The sequence below is a fragment of the Taudactylus pleione genome, unplaced genomic scaffold (assembly GCF_031769625.1).
Source record: "Taudactylus pleione unplaced genomic scaffold, aTauple2 ptg000100l, whole genome shotgun sequence".
NCBI classification, from domain to species: Eukaryota; Metazoa; Chordata; class Amphibia; order Anura; family Myobatrachidae; genus Taudactylus; species Taudactylus pleione.
Window position 1 is genome coordinate 5995939 of NW_028284502.1, and position 22837 is coordinate 6018775.

At 30.5% G+C, this 22837-nt stretch overlaps 21 non-coding genes across 21 annotated transcripts; all 21 read left to right on the plus strand.

Moving 5' to 3' along the window:
* The first annotated feature begins 373 nt into the window (after positions 1 to 373).
* TRNAT-AGU (transfer RNA threonine (anticodon AGU)) lies at positions 374 to 447 on the plus strand. The gene has a single exon. It is a non-coding gene; the product is annotated as a tRNA-Thr (tRNA).
* Positions 448 to 1300: 853 nt separating this feature from the next.
* TRNAT-CGU (transfer RNA threonine (anticodon CGU)) lies at positions 1301 to 1374 on the plus strand. The gene has a single exon. It is a non-coding gene; the product is annotated as a tRNA-Thr (tRNA).
* Positions 1375 to 2557: 1183 nt separating this feature from the next.
* Positions 2558 to 2631, plus strand: TRNAT-AGU (transfer RNA threonine (anticodon AGU)). The gene has a single exon. It is a non-coding gene; the product is annotated as a tRNA-Thr (tRNA).
* An 854-nt stretch (positions 2632 to 3485) lies between these two features.
* TRNAT-CGU (transfer RNA threonine (anticodon CGU)) lies at positions 3486 to 3559 on the plus strand. The gene has a single exon. It is a non-coding gene; the product is annotated as a tRNA-Thr (tRNA).
* Positions 3560 to 4740: 1181 nt separating this feature from the next.
* TRNAT-AGU (transfer RNA threonine (anticodon AGU)) lies at positions 4741 to 4814 on the plus strand. Its single transcript has one exon. It is a non-coding gene; the product is annotated as a tRNA-Thr (tRNA).
* An 853-nt stretch (positions 4815 to 5667) lies between these two features.
* On the plus strand, positions 5668 to 5741 carry TRNAT-CGU (transfer RNA threonine (anticodon CGU)). Its single transcript has one exon. It is a non-coding gene; the product is annotated as a tRNA-Thr (tRNA).
* Positions 5742 to 6923: 1182 nt separating this feature from the next.
* On the plus strand, positions 6924 to 6997 carry TRNAT-AGU (transfer RNA threonine (anticodon AGU)). The gene has a single exon. It is a non-coding gene; the product is annotated as a tRNA-Thr (tRNA).
* Positions 6998 to 7851: 854 nt separating this feature from the next.
* TRNAT-CGU (transfer RNA threonine (anticodon CGU)) lies at positions 7852 to 7925 on the plus strand. The gene has a single exon. It is a non-coding gene; the product is annotated as a tRNA-Thr (tRNA).
* A 1182-nt stretch (positions 7926 to 9107) lies between these two features.
* On the plus strand, positions 9108 to 9181 carry TRNAT-AGU (transfer RNA threonine (anticodon AGU)). The gene has a single exon. It is a non-coding gene; the product is annotated as a tRNA-Thr (tRNA).
* An 853-nt stretch (positions 9182 to 10034) lies between these two features.
* TRNAT-UGU (transfer RNA threonine (anticodon UGU)) lies at positions 10035 to 10108 on the plus strand. The gene has a single exon. It is a non-coding gene; the product is annotated as a tRNA-Thr (tRNA).
* Positions 10109 to 11290: 1182 nt separating this feature from the next.
* TRNAT-AGU (transfer RNA threonine (anticodon AGU)) lies at positions 11291 to 11364 on the plus strand. The gene has a single exon. It is a non-coding gene; the product is annotated as a tRNA-Thr (tRNA).
* Positions 11365 to 12216: 852 nt separating this feature from the next.
* Positions 12217 to 12290, plus strand: TRNAT-CGU (transfer RNA threonine (anticodon CGU)). The gene has a single exon. It is a non-coding gene; the product is annotated as a tRNA-Thr (tRNA).
* Positions 12291 to 13473: 1183 nt separating this feature from the next.
* On the plus strand, positions 13474 to 13547 carry TRNAT-AGU (transfer RNA threonine (anticodon AGU)). Its single transcript has one exon. It is a non-coding gene; the product is annotated as a tRNA-Thr (tRNA).
* An 853-nt stretch (positions 13548 to 14400) lies between these two features.
* On the plus strand, positions 14401 to 14474 carry TRNAT-CGU (transfer RNA threonine (anticodon CGU)). Its single transcript has one exon. It is a non-coding gene; the product is annotated as a tRNA-Thr (tRNA).
* A 1185-nt stretch (positions 14475 to 15659) lies between these two features.
* On the plus strand, positions 15660 to 15733 carry TRNAT-AGU (transfer RNA threonine (anticodon AGU)). The gene has a single exon. It is a non-coding gene; the product is annotated as a tRNA-Thr (tRNA).
* Positions 15734 to 16586: 853 nt separating this feature from the next.
* On the plus strand, positions 16587 to 16660 carry TRNAT-CGU (transfer RNA threonine (anticodon CGU)). Its single transcript has one exon. It is a non-coding gene; the product is annotated as a tRNA-Thr (tRNA).
* A 1183-nt stretch (positions 16661 to 17843) lies between these two features.
* On the plus strand, positions 17844 to 17917 carry TRNAT-AGU (transfer RNA threonine (anticodon AGU)). The gene has a single exon. It is a non-coding gene; the product is annotated as a tRNA-Thr (tRNA).
* An 853-nt stretch (positions 17918 to 18770) lies between these two features.
* Positions 18771 to 18844, plus strand: TRNAT-CGU (transfer RNA threonine (anticodon CGU)). Its single transcript has one exon. It is a non-coding gene; the product is annotated as a tRNA-Thr (tRNA).
* A 1185-nt stretch (positions 18845 to 20029) lies between these two features.
* Positions 20030 to 20103, plus strand: TRNAT-AGU (transfer RNA threonine (anticodon AGU)). Its single transcript has one exon. It is a non-coding gene; the product is annotated as a tRNA-Thr (tRNA).
* Positions 20104 to 20957: 854 nt separating this feature from the next.
* On the plus strand, positions 20958 to 21031 carry TRNAT-CGU (transfer RNA threonine (anticodon CGU)). The gene has a single exon. It is a non-coding gene; the product is annotated as a tRNA-Thr (tRNA).
* A 1182-nt stretch (positions 21032 to 22213) lies between these two features.
* On the plus strand, positions 22214 to 22287 carry TRNAT-AGU (transfer RNA threonine (anticodon AGU)). Its single transcript has one exon. It is a non-coding gene; the product is annotated as a tRNA-Thr (tRNA).
* Positions 22288 to 22837: the final 550 nt, after the last annotated feature.

The following is a 22837-nucleotide window of genomic DNA, read 5'->3' on the forward strand; positions in this document are numbered from 1 at the left end:
TATAATTTTTCATTATATGACACTTTGGAGCAGGTGGTGCTGTGGCTTAGCTGGTTAACACGCCTGTCTAGTAAACAGGAGATCCTGCAATCGAATCTTGGCAGTGACTTTTGTTTAGTTAATTTTCATCACCTTATTATGTAGTTTGTTGTTGATTCATGACAATATGAGATGTGAAAACTTTAGCAGTCTTCTTTCTGGCTTACTTGGTGGACAATGTTCTATGTTTCTAGATAAAGTCTACATCTGACAAACACAAAATAATGCAATATTTCCTTTCTTGAATATAATCTATATTTTAGCTTTAAAATGTTGCTAAGATAAACATCAGATATTTCCATAAAATAGCATGTAAAAAATCTTCTTTCCATGTGGTGCTGTGGCTTAGTTGGTTAAAGCGCCTGTCTAGTAAACAGGAGATCCTGAGTTCAAATCTCAGCAGTGCCTTTGTTTGATTCATTTTCATCTACTAAGTATGTAGTTTGTTGTTGATTCGTTACAATATGAGACGTGACAACTGTAGTAGCTTTCTCCCAGGCTTACTTGATGAACAATGTACTACATTTCTAGAAAAAGTCCATATCAGAAAAACACAAAATAATGCTATATTCCCATTCTTGAGTATAAGCTATTTTTTTTTAAAATAAACTGATGCTAAGGCAAACATCAGAAATTTCCAGAAAATAGCATTTATTATGCTTGAGCAAGCTCCATGATTAATATCATGTGCAGTCAAAGGAGAATCATGCAGGGAATTTTATAAAATGTCAGTTACAAGTACATTTTCTAAGATAAATAGAGAGAGAGTAATTTTTATCATAACAGCTGGGAGAACAATTGAAAATTAAACAATATTTAGTTCCATAACATCCAAAATTGTGTTAACAAAGTGTTTCCAAAACTGCTTTGCTTTTCTTGACAAAGCTTAAAGATAAAATGCTAAAAATTGTTCTATCTTTTAAGATACTTTTTAATTTTACTTCTTGTTTTTACTATGTGAGCATCAGAAAATACTGGCACTAATTCTCATGTAGGATTCCTTTAAAGAGAAATCCATAATAACTGCTACAAAATAGTATACTAGAAAGTCACATGGCAATACATTGTAAGAAATAAGGGCCTGTATTTCACAAAAGAAAGAAGAGAATAAAAACATATTTATTTATTCACTTATTCATTCAAAATTGCCAACTGTTTTAAACTTTGATAAAATACATGTCTCAAAAAGCATTTCAAATATTATTACCAAAAATTATACTTTACATATATTTTTTTTAATATTAAACAGGGGCTTCAATATGGTGCTGTGGCTTAGTTGGTTAAAGTGACTGTCTCGTAAATAGGAGATCCTGAGTTCAAATCTCAGCAGCACCTTTTATTTGCTTGTCATATCTTAGCATGTAGTGTATTGTTGATGCTCAAGAAATAAGACATGTGATTCCTTGAGCAACTTTCACCCCAGTTCACTTGGTCAGCAATACAGTTCATTTCTAGATGCAGTCCATATTAGAAGACAACAAAACATGTTCCTGTTTTGATATAAGCCATATAGTTGAATTAAATGTATGCTGTTAGACATGAGAGTTTTCTAGAAAATACTTTGCATTCTGTTTAAACAACCTCCAGAATAATAATGGAGTTTAGTCAAAGGAGAAGTCCATAGGAAGTGTGAAAATGACTAAAGCAAAGTATGTTTACCAAGATCATTTGGGAAAGAGTCATTTTAGTCCTAGAGGCTAGGAGAATTATTTAAAAATGAATCAATATTCAGTTTCATAACATTTGCAAAATTCTGTTAGGAAAGTATTTCCAGAAAAAAAAGCTTCAAGTCTCTTGAACAAGCTTCAAGAAAAAAAGCTAACATTAGATCTATATTTAGAAGATAGAGATCTTCATTTGAATTACAAGTTTATTTTTTCTGTTTCTGTATCATAAAAAAGCAAACATTAATCCATTGTAGGATGTTTTTAAAGAGAATGCTATAATAACTGCTACAAAAAATTAATATAAGAGAGTGACTTTGCCAAACCATTTTAAGAAAAACAGTGCTATAATTTTTAAATAAATGTAGGGAAGAAAACATATACTGTATTTTTTTTCTTTATTTTTACCTTTAATAGAATCAATTAAGCATCAGCCTTTTTAAGGATCTCAACAAATGTTACCATAAAACATACATGAGATATATAATTTTTCATTATATGACACTTTGGAGCAGGTGGTGCTGTGGCTTAGCTGGTTAACACGCCTGTCTAGTAAACGGGAGATCCTGCAATCGAATCTTGGCAGTGACTTTTGTTTGGTTAATTTTCATCACCTTATTATGTAGTTTGTTGTTGATTCATGACATATGAGATGTGAAAACTTTAGCAGTCTTCTTTCTGGCTTACTTGGTGGACAATGTTCTATGTTTCTAGATAAAGTCTACATCTGACAAACACAAAATAATGCAATATTTCCTTTTTTGAATATAAGCTATATTTTAGCATTAAAAAGATGCTAAGGTAAACATCAGATATTTCCATAAAATAGCATGTAAAAAAGCTTCTTTCCATGTGGTGCTGTGGCTTAGTTGGTTAAAGCGCCTGTCTAGTAAACAGGAGATCCTGAGTTCAAATCTCAGCAGTGCCTTTGTTTGATTCATTTTCATCTACTAAGTATGTAGTTTGTTGTTGATTTATTACAATATGAGACGTGACAACTGTAGTAGCTTTCACCCAGGCTTACTTGATGAACAATGTACTACATTTCTAGAAAAAGTCCATATCAGAAAAACACAAAATAATGCTATATTCCCATTCTTGAGTATAAGCTATTTTTTTTTTAAATAAACTGATGCTAAGGCAAACATCAGAAATTTCCAGAAAATAGCATTTATTATGCTTGAGCAAGCTCCATGATTAATATCATGTGCAGTCAAAGGAGAATCATGCAGGGAATTTTATAAAATGTCAGTTACAAGTACATTTTCTAAGATAAATAGAGAGAGAGTAATTTTTATCATAACAGCTGGGAGAACAATTGAAAATTAAACAATATTTAGTTCCATAACATCCAAAATTGTGTTAACAAAGTGTTTCCAAAACTGCTTTGCTTTTCTTGAAAAAGCTTAAAGATAAAATGCTAAAAATTGTTCTATCTTTTAAAGATACTTTTTAATTTTACTTCATGTTTTTACTATGTGAGCATCAGAAAATACTGGCACTAATTCTCATGTAGGATTCCTTTAAAGAGAAATCCATAATAACTGCTACAAAATAGTATACTAGAATGTCACTTGGCAATATATTGTAAGAAATAAGGGCCTGTATTTCACAAAAGAAAGAAGAGAATAAAAACATATTTATTTAGTCACTTATTCATTCAAAATTGCCAACTGTTTTAAACTTTGATAAAATACATGTCTCAAAAAGCATTTCAAATATTTTTAACAAAAATTATACTTTACATATATTTTTTTTAATATTAAACAGGGGCTTCTATATGGTGCTGTGGCTTAGTTGGTTAAAGTGCCTGTCTCGTAAACAGGAGATCCTGAGTTCAAATCTCAGCAGTACCTTTTATTTGCTTGTCATATCTTAGCATGTAGTGTATTGTTGATGCTCAAGAAATAAGACGTGATTCCTTGAGCAACTTTCACCCCAGTTCACTTGGTCAGCAATACAGTTCATTTCTAGATGCAGTCCATATTAGAAGACAACAAAACATGTTCCTGTTTTGATATAAGCCATATAGTTGAATTAAATGTATGCTGTTAGACATGAGAGTTTTCTAGAAAATACTTTGCATTCTGTTTAAACAACCTCCAGAATAATAATGGAGTTTAGTCAAAGGAGAAGTCCATAGGAAGTGTGAAAATAACTAAAGCAAAGTATGTTTACCAAGATCATTTGGGAAAGAGTCATTTTAGTCCTAGAGGCTAGGAGAATTATTTAAAAATGAATCAATATTTAGTTTCATAACATTTGCAAAATTCTGTTAGGAAAGTATTTCCAGAAAAAAAAGCTTCAAGTCTCTTGAACAAGCTTCAAGAAAAAAAGCTAACATTAGATCTATATTTAGAAGATAGAGATCTTCATTTGAATTACAAGTTTATTTTTTCTGTTTCTGTATCATAAAAAAGCAAACATTAATCCATTGTAGGATGTTTTTAAAGAGAATGCTATAATAACTGCTACAAAAAATTAATATAAGAGAGTGACTTTGCCAAACCATTTTAAGAAAAACAGTCCTATAATTTTTAAATAAATGTAGGGAAGAAAACATATACTGTATTTTTTTTCTTTATTTTTACCTTTAAAAGAATCAATTAAGCATCAGCCTTTTTAAGGATCTCAACAAATGTTACCATAAAACATACATGAGATATATAATTTTTCATTATATGACACTTTGGAGCAGGTGGTGCTGTGGCTTAGCTGGTTAACACGCCTGTCTAGTAAACGGGAGATCCTGCAATCGAATCTTGGCAGTGACTTTTGTTTGGTTAATTTTCATCACCTTATTATGTAGTTTGTTGTTGATTCATGACATATGAGATGTGAAAACTTTAGCAGTCTTCTTTCTGGCTTACTTGGTGGACAATGTTCTATGTTTCTAGATAAAGTCTACATCTGACAAACACAAAATAATGCAATATTTCCTTTTTTGAATATAAGCTATATTTTAGCATTAAAAAGATGCTAAGGTAAACATCAGATATTTCCATAAAATAGCATGTAAAAAAGCTTCTTTCCATGTGGTGCTGTGGCTTAGTTGGTTAAAGCGCCTGTCTAGTAAACAGGAGATCCTGAGTTCAAATCTCAGCAGTGCCTTTGTTTGATTCATTTTCATCTACTAAGTATGTAGTTTGTTGTTGATTTATTACAATATGAGACGTGACAACTGTAGTAGCTTTCACCCAGGCTTACTTGATGAACAATGTACTACATTTCTAGAAAAAGTCCATATCAGAAAAACACAAAATAATGCTATATTCCCATTCTTGAGTATAAGCTATTTTTTTTAAAATAAACTGATGCTAAGGCAAACATCAGATATTTCCAGAAAATAGCATTTATTATGCTTGAGCAAGCTCCATGATTAATATCATGTGCAGTCAAAGGAGAATCATGCAGGGAATTTTATAAAATGTCAGTTACAAGTACATTTTCTAAGATAAATAGAGAGAGAGTAATTTTTATCATAACAGCTGGGAGAACAATTGAAAATTAAACAATATTTAGTTCCATAACATCCAAAATTGTGTTAACAAAGTGTTTCCAAAACTGCTTTGCTTTTCTTGAAAAAGCTTAAAGATAAAATGCTAAAAATTGTTCTATCTTTTTAAGATACTTTTTAATTTTACTTCATGTTTTTACTATGTGAGCATCAGAAAATACTGGCACTAATTCTCATGTAGGATTCCTTTAAAGAGAAATCCATAATAACTGCTACAAAATAGTATACTAGAATGTCACTTGGCAATATATTGTAAGAAATAAGGGCCTGTATTTCACAAAAGAAAGAAGAGAATAAAAACATATTTATTTAGTCACTTATTCATTCAAAATTGCCAACTGTTTTAAACTTTGATAAAATACATGTCTCAAAAAGCATTTCAAATATTTTTAACAAAAATTATACTTTACATATATTTTTTTTAATATTAAACAGGGGCTTCTATATGGTGCTGTGGCTTAGTTGGTTAAAGTGCCTGTCTCGTAAACAGGAGATCCTGAGTTCAAATCTCAGCAGTACCTTTTATTTGCTTGTCATATCTTAGCATGTAGTGTATTGTTGATGCTCAAGAAATAAGACGTGATTCCTTCAGCAACTTTCACCCCAGTTCACTTGGTCAGCAATACAGTTCATTTCTAGATGCAGTCCATATTAGAAGACAACAAAACATGTTCCTGTTTTGATATAAGCCATATAGTTGAATTAAATGTATGCTGTTAGACATGAGAGTTTTCTAGAAAATACTTTGCATTCTGTTTAAACAACCTCCAGAATAATAATGGAGTTTAGTCAAAGGAGAAGTCCATAGGAAGTGTGAAAATAACTAAAGCAAAGTATGTTTACCAAGATCATTTGGGAAAGAGTCATTTTAGTCCTAGAGGCTAGGAGAATTATTTAAAAATGAATCAATATTTAGTTTCATAACATTTGCAAAATTCTGTTAGGAAAGTATTTCCAGAAAAAAAAGCTTCAAGTCTCTTGAACAAGCTTCAAGAAAAAAAGCTAACATTAGATCTATATTTAGAAGATAGAGATCTTCATTTGAATTACAAGTTTATTTTTTCTGTTTCTGTATCATAAAAAAGCAAACATTAATCCATTGTAGGATGTTTTTAAAGAGAATGCTATAATAACTGCTACAAAAAATTAATATAAGAGAGTGACTTTGCCAAACCATTTTAAGAAAAACAGTCCTATAATTTTTAAATAAATGTAGAGAAGAAAACATATACTGTATTTTTTTTCTTTATTTTTACCTTTTAAAGAATCGATTAAGCATCGGCCTTTTTAAGGATCTCAAAAAATGTTACCATAAAACATACATGAGATATATAATTTTTCATTATATGACACTTTGGAGCAGGTGGTGCTGTGGCTTAGCTGGTTAACACGCCTGTCTAGTAAACAGGAGATCCTGCAATCGAATCTTGGCAGTGACTTTTGTTTAGTTAATTTTCATCACCTTATTATGTAGTTTGTTGTTGATTCATGACAATATGAGATGTGAAAACTTTAGCAGTCTTCTTTCTGGCTTACTTGGTGGACAATGTTCTATGTTTCTAGATAAAGTCTACATCTGACAAACACAAAATAATGCAATATTTCCTTTCTTGAATATAATCTATATTTTAGCATTAAAATGTTGCTAAGATAAACATCAGATATTTCCATAAAATAGCATGTAAAAAATCTTCTTTCCATGTGGTGCTGTGGCTTAGTTGGTTAAAGCGCCTGTCTAGTAAACAGGAGATCCTGAGTTCAAATCTCAGCAGTGCCTTTGTTTGATTCATTTTCATCTACTAAGTATGTAGTTTGTTGTTGATTCGTTACAATATGAGACGTGACAACTGTAGTAGCTTTCACCCAGGCTTACTTGATGAACAATGTACTACATTTCTAGAAAAAGTCCATATCAGAAAAACACAAAATAATGCTATATTCCCATTCTTGAGTATAAGCTATTTTTTTTTAAAATAAACTGATGCTAGGGCAAACATCAGAAATTTCCAGAAAATAGCATTTATTATGCTTGAGCAAGCTCCATGATTAATATCATGTGCAGTCAAAGGAGAATCATGCAGGGAATTTTATAAAATGTCAGTTACAAGTACATTTTCTAAGATAAATAGAGAGAGAGTAATTTTTATCATAACAGCTGGGAGAACAATTGAAAATTAAACAATATTTAGTTCCATAACATCCAAAATTGTGTTAACAAAGTGTTTCCAAAACTGCTTTGCTTTTCTTGAAAAAGCTTAAAGATAAAATGCTAAAAATTGTTCTATCTTTTTAAGATACTTTTTAATTTTACTTCATGTTTTTACTATGTGAGCATCAGAAAATACTGGCACTAATTCTCATGTAGGATTCCTTTAAAGAGAAATCCATAATAACTGCTACAAAATAGTATACTAGAATGTCACTTGGCAATATATTGTAAGAAATAAGGGCCTGTATTTCACAAAAGAAAGAAGAGAATAAAAACATATTTATTTAGTCACTTATTCATTCAAAATTGCCAACTGTTTTAAACTTTGATAAAATACATGTCTCAAAAAGCATTTCAAATATTTTTAACAAAAATTATACTTTACATATATTTTTTTTAATATTAAACAGGGGCTTCTATATGGTGCTGTGGCTTAGTTGGTTAAAGTGCCTGTCTCGTAAACAGGAGATCCTGAGTTCAAATCTCAGCAGTACCTTTTATTTGCTTGTCATATCTTAGCATGTAGTGTATTGTTGATGCTCAAGAAATAAGACGTGATTCCTTCAGCAACTTTCACCCCAGTTCACTTGGTCAGCAATACAGTTCATTTCTAGATGCAGTCCATATTAGAAGACAACAAAACATGTTCCTGTTTTGATATAAGCCATATAGTTGAATTAAATGTATGCTGTTAGACATGAGAGTTTTCTAGAAAATACTTTGCATTCTGTTTAAACAACCTCCAGAATAATAATGGAGTTTAGTCAAAGGAGAAGTCCATAGGAAGTGTGAAAATAACTAAAGCAAAGTATGTTTACCAAGATCATTTGGGAAAGAGTCATTTTAGTCCTAGAGGCTAGGAGAATTATTTAAAAATGAATCAATATTTAGTTTCATAACATTTGCAAAATTCTGTTAGGAAAGTATTTCCAGAAAAAAAAGCTTCAAGTCTCTTGAACAAGCTTCAAGAAAAAAAGCTAACATTAGATCTATATTTAGAAGATAGAGATCTTCATTTGAATTACAAGTTTATTTTTTCTGTTTCTGTATCATAAAAAAGCAAACATTAATCCATTGTAGGATGTTTTTAAAGAGAATGCTATAATAACTGCTACAAAAAATTAATATAAGAGAGTGACTTTGCCAAACCATTTTAAGAAAAACAGTCCTATAATTTTTAAATAAATGTAGAGAAGAAAACATATACTGTATTTTTTTTCTTTATTTTTACCTTTTAAAGAATCGATTAAGCATCGGCCTTTTTAAGGATCTCAAAAAATGTTACCATAAAACATACATGAGATATATAATTTTTCATTATATGACACTTTGGAGCAGGTGGTGCTGTGGCTTAGCTGGTTAACACGCCTGTCTAGTAAACAGGAGATCCTGCAATCGAATCTTGGCAGTGACTTTTGTTTAGTTAATTTTCATCACCTTATTATGTAGTTTGTTGTTGATTCATGACAATATGAGATGTGAAAACTTTAGCAGTCTTCTTTCTGGCTTACTTGGTGGACAATGTTCTATGTTTCTAGATAAAGTCTACATCTGACAAACACAAAATAATGCAATATTTCCTTTCTTGAATATAATCTATATTTTAGCATTAAAATGTTGCTAAGATAAACATCAGATATTTCCATAAAATAGCATGTAAAAAATCTTCTTTCCATGTGGTGCTGTGGCTTAGTTGGTTAAAGCGCCTGTCTAGTAAACAGGAGATCCTGAGTTCAAATCTCAGCAGTGCCTTTGTTTGATTCATTTTCATCTACTAAGTATGTAGTTTGTTGTTGATTCGTTACAATATGAGACGTGACAACTGTAGTAGCTTTCACCCAGGCTTACTTGATGAACAATGTACTACATTTCTAGAAAAAGTCCATATCAGAAAAACACAAAATAATGCTATATTCCCATTCTTGAGTATAAGCTATTTTTTTTTAAAATAAACTGATGCTAGGGCAAACATCAGAAATTTCCAGAAAATAGCATTTATTATGCTTGAGCAAGCTCCATGATTAATATCATGTGCAGTCAAAGGAGAATCATGCAGGGAATTTTATAAAATGTCAGTTACAAGTACATTTTCTAAGATAAATAGAGAGAGAGTAATTTTTATCATAACAGCTGGGAGAACAATTGAAAATTAAACAATATTTAGTTCCATAACATCCAAAATTGTGTTAACAAAGTGTTTCCAAAACTGCTTTGCTTTTCTTGAAAAAGCTTAAAGATAAAATGCTAAAAATTGTTCTATCTTTTAAGATACTTTTTAATTTTACTTCTTGTTTTTACTATGTGAGCATCAGAAAATACTGGCACTAATTCTCATGTAGGATTCCTTTAAAGAGAAATCCATAATAACTGCTACAAAATAGTTTACTAGAAAGTCACATGGCAATACATTGTAAGAAATAAGGGCCTGTATTTCACAAAAGAAAGAAGAGAATAAAAACATATTTATTTAGTCACTTATTCATTCAAAATTGCCAACTGTTTTAAACTTTGATAAAATACATGTCTCAAAAAGCATTTCAAATATTTTTAACAAAAATTATACTTTACATATATTTTTTTTAATATTAAACAGGGGCTTCTATATGGTGCTGTGGCTTAGTTGGTTAAAGTGCCTGTCTTGTAAACAGGAGATCCTGAGTTCAAATCTCAGCAGTACCTTTTATTTGCTTGTCATATCTTAGCATGTAGTGTATTGTTGATGCTCAAGAAATAAGGTGTGATTCCTTCAGCAACTTTCACCCCAGTTCACTTGGTCAGCAATACAGTTCATTTCTAGATGCAGTCCATATTAGAAGACAACAAAACATGTTCCTGTTTTGATATAAGCCATATAGTTGAATTAAATGTATGCTGTTAGACATGAGAGTTTTCTAGAAAATACTTTGCATTCTGTTTAAACAACCTCCAGAATAATAATGGAGTTTAGTCAAAGGAGAAGTCCATAGGAAGTGTGAAAATAACTAAAGCAAAGTATGTTTACCAAGATCATTTGGGAAAGAGTCATTTTAGTCCTAGAGGCTAGGAGAATTATTTAAAAATGAATCAATATTTAGTTTCATAACATTTGCAAAATTCTGTTAGGAAAGTATTTCCAGAAAAAAAAGCTTCAAGTCTCTTGAACAAGCTTCAAGAAAAAAAGCTAACATTAGATCTATATTTAGAAGATAGAGATCTTCATTTGAATTACAAGTTTATTTTTTCTGTTTCTGTATCATAAAAAAGCAAACATTAATCCATTGTAGGATGTTTTTAAAGAGAATGCTATAATAACTGCTACAAAAAATTAATATAAGAGAGTGACTTTGCCAAACCATTTTAAGAAAAACAGTCCTATAATTTTTAAATAAATGTAGAGAAGAAAACATATACTGTATTTTTTTTCTTTATTTTTACCTTTTAAAGAATCGATTAAGCATCGGCCTTTTTAAGGATCTCAAAAAATGTTACCATAAAACATACATGAGATATATAATTTTTCATTATATGACACTTTGGAGCAGGTGGTGCTGTGGCTTAGCTGGTTAACACGCCTGTCTAGTAAACAGGAGATCCTGCAATCGAATCTTGGCAGTGACTTTTGTTTAGTTAATTTTCATCACCTTATTATGTAGTTTGTTGTTGATTCATGACAATATGAGATGTGAAAACTTAAGCAGTCTTCTTTCTGGCTTACTTGGTGGACAATGTTCTATGTTTCTAGATAAAGTCTACATCTGACAAACACAAAATAATGCAATATTTCCTTTCTTGAATATAATCTATATTTTAGCATTAAAATGTTGCTAAGATAAACATCAGATATTTCCATAAAATAGCATGTAAAAAATCTTCTTTCCATGTGGTGCTGTGGCTTAGTTGGTTAAAGCGCCTGTCTAGTAAACAGGAGATCCTGAGTTCAAATCTCAGCAGTGCCTTTGTTTGATTCATTTTCATCTATTAAGTATGTAGTTTGTTGTTGATTCATTACAATATGAGACGTGACAACTGTAGTAGCTTTCTCCCAGGCTTACTTGATGAACAATGTACTACATTTCTAGAAAAAGTCCATATCAGAAAAACACAAAATAATGCTATAATCCCATTCTTGAGTATAAGCTATTTTTTTTAAAATAAACTGATGCTAAGGCAAACATCAGAAATTTCCAGAAAATAGCATTTATTATGCTTGAGCAAGCTCCATGATTAATATCATGTGCAGTCAAAGGAGAATCATGCAGGGAATTTTATAAAATGTCAGTTACAAGTACATTTTCTAAGATAAATAGAGAGAGAGTAATTTTTATCATAACAGCTGGGAGAACAATTGAAAATGAAACAATATTTAGTTCCATAACATCCAAAATTGTGTTAACAAAGTGTTTCCAAAACTGCTTTGCTTTTCTTGAAAAAGCTTAAAGATAAAATGCTAAAAATTGTTCTATCTTTTAAGATACTTTTTAATTTTACTTCTTGTTTTTACTATGTGAGCATCAGAAAATACTGGCACTAATTCTCATGTAGGATTCCTTTAAAGAGAAATCCATAATAACTGCTACAAAATAGTATACTAGAAAGTCACATGGCAATACATTGTAAGAAATAAGGGCCTGTATTTCACAAAAGAAAGAAGAGAATAAAAACATATTTATTTATTCACTTATTCATTCAAAATTGCCAACTGTTTTAAACTTTGATAAAATACATGTCTCAAAAAGCATTTCAAATATTATTACCAAAAATTATACTTTACATATATTTTTTTTAATATTAAACAGGGGCTTCTATATGGTGCTGTGGCTTAGTTGGTTAAAGTGCCTGTCTCGTAAACAGGAGATCCTGAGTTCAAATCTCAGCAGCACCTTTTATTTGCTTGTCATATCTTAGCATGTAGTGTATTGTTGATGCTCAAGAAATAAGACATGTGATTCCTTGAGCAACTTTCACCCCAGTTCACTTGGTCAGCAATACAGTTCATTTCTAGATGCAGTCCATATTAGAAGACAACAAAACATGTTCCTGTTTTGATATAAGCCATATAGTTGAATTAAATGTATGCTGTTAGACATGAGAGTTTTCTAGAAAATACTTTGCATTCTGTTTAAACAACCTCCAGAATAATAATGGAGTTTAGTCAAAGGAGAAGTCCATAGGAAGTGTGAAAATAACTAAAGCAAAGTATGTTTACCATGATCATTTGGGAAAGAGTCATTTTAGTCCTAGAGGCTAGGAGAATTATTTAAAAATGAATCAATATTTAGTTTCATAACATTTGCAAAATTCTGTTAGGAAAGTATTTCCAGAAAAAAAAGCTTCAAGTCTCTTGAACAAGCTTCAAGAAAAAAAGCTAACATTAGATCTATATTTAGAAGATAGAGATCTTCATTTGAATTACAAGTTTATTTTTTCTGTTTCTGTATCATAAAAAAGCAAACATTAATCCATTGTAGGATGTTTTTAAAGAGAATGCTATAATAACTGCTACAAAAAATTAATATAAGAGAGTGACTTTGCCAAACCATTTTAAGAAAAACAGTCCTATAATTTTTAAATAAATGTAGGGAAGAAAACATATACTGTATTTTTTTTCTTTATTTTTACCTTTAAAAGAATCAATTAAGCATCAGCCTTTTTAAGGATCTCAAAAAATGTTACCATAAAACATACATGAGATATATAATTTTTCATTATATGACACTTTGGAGCAGGTGGTGCTGTGGCTTAGCTGGTTAACACGCCTGTCTAGTAAACGGGAGATCCTGCAATCGAATCTTGGCAGTGACTTTTGTTTGGTTAATTTTCATCACCTTATTATGTAGTTTGTTGTTGATTCATGACATATGAGATGTGAAAACTTTAGCAGTCTTCTTTCTGGCTTACTTGGTGGACAATGTTCTATGTTTCTAGATAAAGTCTACATCTGACAAACACAAAATAATGCAATATTTCCTTTCTTGAATATAATCTATATTTTAGCATTAAAATGTTGCTAAGATAAACATCAGATATTTCCATAAAATAGCATGTAAAAAATCTTCTTTCCATGTGGTGCTGTGGCTTAGTTGGTTAAAGCGCCTGTCTAGTAAACAGGAGATCCTGAGTTCAAATCTCAGCAGTGCCTTTGTTTGATTCATTTTCATCTACTAAGTATGTAGTTTGTTGTTGATTCGTTACAATATGAGACGTGACAACTGTAGTAGCTTTCTCCCAGGCTTACTTGATGAACAATGTACTACATTTCTAGAAAAAGTCCATATCAGAAAAACACAAAATAATGCTATATTCCCATTCTTGAATATAAGCTATTTTTTTTAAAAATAAACTGATGCTAAGGCAAACATCAGAAATTTCCAGAAAATAGCATTTATTATGCTTGAGCAAGCTCCATGATTAATATCATGTGCAGTCAAAGGAGAATCATGCAGGGAATTTTATAAAATGTCAGTTACAAGTACATTTTCTAAGATAAATAGAGAGAGAGTAATTTTTATCATAACAGCTGGGAGAACAATTGAAAATGAAACAATATTTAGTTCCATAACATCCAAAATTGTGTTAACAAAGTGTTTCCAAAACTGCTTTGCTTTTCTTGAAAAAGCTTAAAGATAAAATGCTTAAAATTGTTCTATCTTTTAAGATACTTTTTAATTTTACTTCTTGTTTTTACTATGTGAGCATCAGAAAATACTGGCACTAATTCTCATGTAGGATTCCTTTAAAGAGAAATCCATAATAACTGCTACAAAATAGTATACTAGAAAGTCACATGGCAATACATTGTAAGAAATAAGGGCCTGTATTTCACAAAAGAAAGAAGAGAATAAAAACATATTTATTTATTCACTTATTCATTCAAAATTGCCAACTGTTTTAAACTTTGATAAAATACATGTCTCAAAAAGCATTTCAAATATTATTACCAAAAATTATACTTTACATATATTTTTTTTAATATTAAATAGGGGCTTCTATATGGTGCTGTGGCTTAGTTGGTTAAAGTGCCTGTCTCGTAAACAGGAGATCCTGAGTTCAAATCTCAGCAGCACCTTTTATTTGCTTGTCATATCTTAGCATGTAGTGTATTGTTGATGCTCAAGAAATAAGACATGTGATTCCTTGAGCAACTTTCACCCCAGTTCACTTGGTCAGCAATACAGTTCATTTCTAGATGCAGTCCATATTAGAAGACAACAAAACATGTTCCTGTTTTGATATAAGCCATATAGTTGAATTAAATGTATGCTGTTAGACATGAGAGTTTTCTAGAAAATACTTTGCATTCTGTTTAAACAACCTCCAGAATAATAATGGAGTTTAGTCAAAGGAGAAGTCCATAGGAAGTGTGAAAATAACTAAAGCAAAGTATGTTTACCAAGATCATTTGGGAAAGAGTCATTTTAGTCCTAGAGGCTAGGAGAATTATTTAAAAATGAATCAATATTTAGTTTCATAACATTTGCAAAATTCTGTTAGGAAAGTATTTCCAGAAAAAAAAAAGCTTCAAGTCTCTTGAACAAGCTTCAAGAAAAAAAGCTAACATTAGATCTATATTTAGAAGATAGAGATCTTCATTTGAATTACAAGTTTATTTTTTCTGTTTCTGTATCATAAAAAAGCAAACATTAATCCATTGTAGGATGTTTTTAAAGAGAATGCTATAATAACTGCTACAAAAAATTAATATAAGAGAGTGACTTTGCCAAACCATTTTAAGAAAAACAGTCCTATAATTTTTAAATAAATGTAGGGAAGAAAACATATACTGTATTTTTTTTCTTTATTTTTACCTTTAAAAGAATCAATTAAGCATCAGCCTTTTTAAGGATCTCAACAAATGTTACCATAAAACATACATGAGATATATAATTTTTCATTATATGACACTTTGGAGCAGGTGGTGCTGTGGCTTAGCTGGTTAACACGCCTGTCTAGTAAACGGGAGATCCTGCAATCGAATCTTGGCAGTGACTTTTGTTTGGTTAATTTTCATCACCTTATTATGTAGTTTGTTGTTGATTCATGACATATGAGATGTGAAAACTTTAGCAGTCTTCTTTCTGGCTTACTTGGTGGACAATGTTCTATGTTTCTAGATAAAGTCTACATCTGACAAACACAAAATAATGCAATATTTCCTTTTTTGAATATAAGCTATATTTTAGCATTAAAAAGATGCTAAGGTAAACATCAGATATTTCCATAAAATAGCATGTAAAAAAGCTTCTTTCCATGTGGTGCTGTGGCTTAGTTGGTTAAAGCTCCTGTCTAGTAAACAGGAGATCCTGAGTTCAAATCTCAGCAGTGCCTTTGTTTGATTCATTTTCATCTACTAAGTATGTAGTTTGTTGTTGATTTATTACAATATGAGACGTGACAACTGTAGTAGCTTTCACCCAGGCTTACTTGATGAACAATGTACTACATTTCTAGAAAAAGTCCATATCAGAAAAACACAAAATAATGCTATATTCCCATTCTTGAATATAAGCTATTTTTTTTTAAAATAAACTGATGCTAAGGCAAACATCAGAAATTTCCAGAAAATAGCATTTATTATGCTTGAGCAAGCTCCATGATTAATATCATGTGCAGTCAAAGGAGAATCATGCAGGGAATTTTATAAAATGTCAGTTACAAGTACATTTTCTAAGATAAATAGAGAGAGAGTAATTTTTATCATAACAGCTGGGAGAACAATTGAAAATTAAACAATATTTAGTTCCATTACATCCAAAATTGTGTTAACAAAGTGTTTCCAAAACTGCTTTGCTTTTCTTGAAAAAGCTTAAAGATAAAATGCTAAAAATTGTTCTATCTTTTAAGATACTTTTTAATTTTACTTCTTGTTTTTACTATGTGAGCATCAGAAAATACTGGCACTAATTCTCATGTAGGATTCCTTTAAAGAGAAATCCATAATAACTGCTACAAAATAGTATACTAGAAAGTCACATGGCAATACATTGTAAGAAATAAGGGCCTGTATTTCACAAAAGAAAGAAGAGAATAAAAACATATTTATTTATTCACTTATTCATTCAAAATTGCCAACTGTTTTAAACTTTGATAAAATACATGTCTCAAAAAGCATTTCAAATATTATTACCAAAAATTATACTTTACATATATTTTTTTTAATATTAAACAGGGGCTTCTATATGGTGCTGTGGCTTAGTTGGTTAAAGTGCCTGTCTCGTAAACAGGAGATCCTGAGTTCAAATCTCAGCAGCACCTTTTATTTGCTTGTCATATCTTAGCATGTAGTGTATTGTTGATGCTCAAGAAATAAGACATGTGATTCCTTGAGCAACTTTCACCCCAGTTCACTTGGTCAGCAATACAGTTCATTTCTAGATGCAGTCCATATTAGAAGACAACAAAACATGTTCCTGTTTTGATATAAGCCATATAGTTGAATTAAATGTATGCTGTTAGACATGAGAGTTTTCTAGAAAATACTTTGCATTCTGTTTAAACAACCTCCAGAATAATAATGGAGTTTAGTCAAAGGAGAAGTCCATAGGAAGTGTGAAAATAACTAAAGCAAAGTATGTTTACCATGATCATTTGGGAAAGAGTCATTTTAGTCCTAGAGGCTAGGAGAATTATTTAAAAATGAATCAATATTTAGTTTCATAACATTTGCAAAATTCTGTTAGGAAAGTATTTCCAGAAAAAAAAGCTTCAAGTCTCTTGAACAAGCTTCAAGAAAAAAAGCTAACATTAGATCTATATTTAGAAGATAGAGATCTTCATTTGAATTACAAGTTTATTTTTTCTGTTTCTGTATCATAAAAAAGCAAACATTAATCCATTGTAGGATGTTTTTAAAGAGAATGCTATAATAACTGCTACAAAAAATTAATATAAGAGAGTGACTTTGCCAAACCATTTTAAGAAAAACAGTCCTATAATTTTTAAATAAATGTAGGGAAGAAAACATATACTGTATTTTTTTTCTTTATTTTTACCTTTAAAAGAATCAATTAAGCATCAGCCTTTTTAAGGATCTCAAAAAATGTTACCATAAAACATACATGAGATATATAATTTTTCATTATATGACACTTTGGAGCAGGTGGTGCTGTGGCTTAGCTGGTTAACACGCCTGTCTAGTAAACGGGAGATCCTGCAATCGAATCTTGGCAGTGACTTTTGTTTGGTTAATTTTCATCACCTTATTATGTAGTTTGTTGTTGATTCATGACATATGAGATGTGAAAACTTTAGCAGTCTTCTTTCTGGCTTACTTGGTGGACAATGTTCTATGTTTCTAGATAAAGTCTACATCTGACAAACACAAAATAATGCAATATTTCCTTTCTTGAATATAATCTATATTTTAGCATTAAAATGTTGCTAAGATAAACATCAGATATTTCCATAAAATAGCATGTAAAAAATCTTCTTTCCATGTGGTGCTGTGGCTTAGTTGGTTAAAGCGCCTGTCTAGTAAACAGGAGATCCTGAGTTCAAATCTCAGCAGTGCCTTTGTTTGATTCATTTTCATCTACTAAGTATGTAGTTTGTTGTTGATTCGTTACAATATGAGACGTGACAACTGTAGTAGCTTTCTCCCAGGCTTACTTGATGAACAATGTACTACATTTCTAGAAAAAGTCCATATCAGAAAAACACAAAATAATGCTATATTCCCATTCTTGAATATAAGCTATTTTTTTTAAAAATAAACTGATGCTAAGGCAAACATCAGAAATTTCCAGAAAATAGCATTTATTATGCTTGAGCAAGCTCCATGATTAATATCATGTGCAGTCAAAGGAGAATCATGCAGGGAATTTTATAAAATGTCAGTTACAAGTACATTTTCTAAGATAAATAGAGAGAGAGTAATTTTTATCATAACAGCTGGGAGAACAATTGAAAATGAAACAATATTTAGTTCCATAACATCCAAAATTGTGTTAACAAAGTGTTTCCAAAACTGCTTTGCTTTTCTTGAAAAAGCTTAAAGATAAAATGCTAAAAATTGTTCTATCTTTTAAGATACTTTTTAATTTTACTTCTTGTTTTTACTATGTGAGCATCAGAAAATACTGGCACTAATTCTCATGTAGGATTCCTTTAAAGAGAAATCCATAATAACTGCTACAAAATAGTATACTAGAAAGTCACATGGCAATACATTGTAAGAAATAAGGGCCTGTATTTCACAAAAGAAAGAAGAGAATAAAAACATATTTATTTATTCACTTATTCATTCAAAATTGCCAACTGTTTTAAACTTTGATAAAATACATGTCTCAAAAAGCATTTCAAATATTATTACCAAAAATTATACTTTACATATATTTTTTTTAATATTAAATAGGGGCTTCTATATGGTGCTGTGGCTTAGTTGGTTAAAGTGCCTGTCTCGTAAACAGGAGATCCTGAGTTCAAATCTCAGCAGCACCTTTTATTTGCTTGTCATATCTTAGCATGTAGTGTATTGTTGATGCTCAAGAAATAAGACATGTGATTCCTTGAGCAACTTTCACCCCAGTTCACTTGGTCAGCAATACAGTTCATTTCTAGATGCAGTCCATATTAGAAGACAACAAAACATGTTCCTGTTTTGATATAAGCCATATAGTTGAATTAAATGTATGCTGTTAGACATGAGAGTTTTCTAGAAAATACTTTGCATTCTGTTTAAACAACCTCCAGAATAATAATGGAGTTTAGTCAAAGGAGAAGTCCATAGGAAGTGTGAAAATAACTAAAGCAAAGTATGTTTACCAAGATCATTTGGGAAAGAGTCATTTTAGTCCTAGAGGCTAGGAGAATTATTTAAAAATGAATCAATATTTAGTTTCATAACATTTGCAAAATTCTGTTAGGAAAGTATTTCCAGAAAAAAAAAAGCTTCAAGTCTCTTGAACAAGCTTCAAGAAAAAAAGCTAACATTAGATCTATATTTAGAAGATAGAGATCTTCATTTGAATTACAAGTTTATTTTTTCTGTTTCTGTATCATAAAAAAGCAAACATTAATCCATTGTAGGATGTTTTTAAAGAGAATGCTATAATAACTGCTACAAAAAATTAATATAAGAGAGTGACTTTGCCAAACCATTTTAAGAAAAACAGTCCTATAATTTTTAAATAAATGTAGGGAAGAAAACATATACTGTATTTTTTTTCTTTATTTTTACCTTTAAAAGAATCAATTAAGCATCAGCCTTTTTAAGGATCTCAACAAATGTTACCATAAAACATACATGAGATATATAATTTTTCATTATATGACACTTTGGAGCAGGTGGTGCTGTGGCTTAGCTGGTTAACACGCCTGTCTAGTAAACGGGAGATCCTGCAATCGAATCTTGGCAGTGACTTTTGTTTGGTTAATTTTCATCACCTTATTATGTAGTTTGTTGTTGATTCATGACATATGAGATGTGAAAACTTTAGCAGTCTTCTTTCTGGCTTACTTGGTGGACAATGTTCTATGTTTCTAGATAAAGTCTACATCTGACAAACACAAAATAATGCAATATTTCCTTTTTTGAATATAAGCTATATTTTAGCATTAAAAAGATGCTAAGGTAAACATCAGATATTTCCATAAAATAGCATGTAAAAAAGCTTCTTTCCATGTGGTGCTGTGGCTTAGTTGGTTAAAGCTCCTGTCTAGTAAACAGGAGATCCTGAGTTCAAATCTCAGCAGTGCCTTTGTTTGATTCATTTTCATCTACTAAGTATGTAGTTTGTTGTTGATTTATTACAATATGAGACGTGACAACTGTAGTAGCTTTCACCCAGGCTTACTTGATGAACAATGTACTACATTTCTAGAAAAAGTCCATATCAGAAAAACACAAAATAATGCTATATTCCCATTCTTGAATATAAGCTATTTTTTTTTAAAATAAACTGATGCTAAGGCAAACATCAGAAATTTCCAGAAAATAGCATTTATTATGCTTGAGCAAACTCCATGATTAATATCATGTGCAGTCAAAGGAGAATCATGCAGGGAATTTTATAAAATGTCAGTTACAAGTACATTTTCTAAGATAAATAGAGAGAGAGTAATTTTTATCATAACAGCTGGGAGAACAATTGAAAATTAAACAATATTTAGTTCCATAACATCCAAAATTGTGTTAACAAAGTGTTTCCAAAACTGCTTTGCTTTTCTTGAAAAAGCTTAAAGATAAAATGCTAAAAATTGTTCTATCTTTTTAAGATACTTTTTAATTTTACTTCATGTTTTTACTATGTGAGCATCAGAAAATACTGGCACTAATTCTCATGTAGGATTCCTTTAAAGAGAAATCCATAATAACTGCTACAAAATAGTATACTAGAAAGTCACTTGGCAATACATTGTAAGAAATAAGGGCCTGTATTTCACAAAAGAAAGAAGAGAATAAAAACATATTTATTTATTCACTTATTCATTCAAAATTGCCAACTGTTTTAAACTTTGATAAAATACATGTCTCAAAAAGCATTTCAAATATTATTACCAAAAATTATACTTTACATATATTTTTTTTAATATTAAACAGGGGCTTCTATATGGTGCTGTGGCTTAGTTGGTTAAAGTGCCTGTCTCGTAAACAGGAGATCCTGAGTTCAAATCTCAGCAGTACCTTTTATTTGCTTGTCATATCTTAGCATGTAGTGTATTGTTGATGCTCAAGAAATAAGGCATGATTCCTTGAGCAACTTTCACCCCAGTTCACTTGGTCAGCAATACAGTTCATTTCTAGATGCAGTCCATATTAGAAGACAACAAAACATGTTCCTGTTTTGATATAAGCCATATAGTTGAATTAAATGTATGCTGTTAGACATGAGAGTTTTCTAGAAAATACTTTGCATTCTGTTTAAACAACCTCCAGAATAATAATGGAGTTTAGTCAAAGGAGAAGTCCATAGGAAGTGTGAAAATAACTAAAGCAAAGTATATTTACCAAGATCATTTGGGAAAGAGTCATTTTAGTCCTAGAGGCTAGGAGAATTATTTAAAAATGAATCAATATTTAGTTTCATAACATTTGCAAAATTCTGTTAGGAAAGTATTTCCAGAAAAAAAAGCTTCAAGTCTCTTGAACAAGCTTCAAGAAAAAAAGCTAACATTAGATCTATATTTAGAAGATAGAGATCTTCATTTGAATTACAAGTTTATTTTTTCTGTTTCTGTATCATAAAAAAGCAAACATTAATCCATTGTAGGATGTTTTTAAAGAGAATGCTATAATAACTGCTACAAAAAATTAATATAAGAGAGTGACTTTGCCAAACCATTTTAAGAAAAACAGTCCTATAATTTTTAAATAAATGTAGAGAAGAAAACATATACTGTATTTTTTTTCTTTATTTTTACCTTTTAAAGAATCGATTAAGCATCGGCCTTTTTAAGGATCTCAAAAAATGTTACCATAAAACATACATGAGATATATAATTTTTCATTATATGACACTTTGGAGCAGGTGGTGCTGTGGCTTAGCTGGTTAACACGCCTGTCTAGTAAACAGGAGATCCTGCAATCGAATCTTGGCAGTGACTTTTGTTTAGTTAATTTTCATCACCTTATTATGTAGTTTGTTGTTGATTCATGACAATATGAGATGTGAAAACTTTAGCAGTCTTCTTTCTGGCTTACTTGGTGGACAATGTTCTATGTTTCTAGATAAAGTCTACATCTGACAAACACAAAATAATGCAATATTTCCTTTCTTGAATATAATCTATATTTTAGCATTAAAATGTTGCTAAGATAAACATCAGATATTTCCATAAAATAGCATGTAAAAAATCTTCTTTCCATGTGGTGCTGTGGCTTAGTTGGTTAAAGCGCCTGTCTAGTAAACAGGAGATCCTGAGTTCAAATCTCAGCAGTGCCTTTGTTTGATTCATTTTCATCTACTAAGTATGTAGTTTGTTGTTGATTCGTTACAATATGAGACATGACAACTGTAGTAGCTTTCTCCCAGGCTTACTTGATGAACAATGTACTACATTTCTAGAAAAAGTCCATATCAGAAAAACACAAAATAATGCTATATTCCCATTCTTGAGTATAAGCTATTTTTTTTTAAAATAAACTGATGCTAAGGCAAACATCAGAAATTTCCAGAAAATAGCATTTATTATGCTTGAGCAAGCTCCATGATTAATATCATGTGCAGTCAAAGGAGAATCATGCAGGGAATTTTATAAAATGTCAGTTACAAGTACATTTTCTAAGATAAATAGAGAGAGAGTAATTTTTATCATAACAGCTGGGAGAACAATTGAAAATTAAACAATATTTAGTTCCATAACATCCAAAATTGTGTTAACAAAGTGTTTCCAAAACTGCTTTGCTTTTCTTGAAAAAGCTTAAAGATAAAATGCTAAAAATTGTTCTATCTTTTTAAGATACTTTTTAATTTTACTTCATGTTTTTACTAT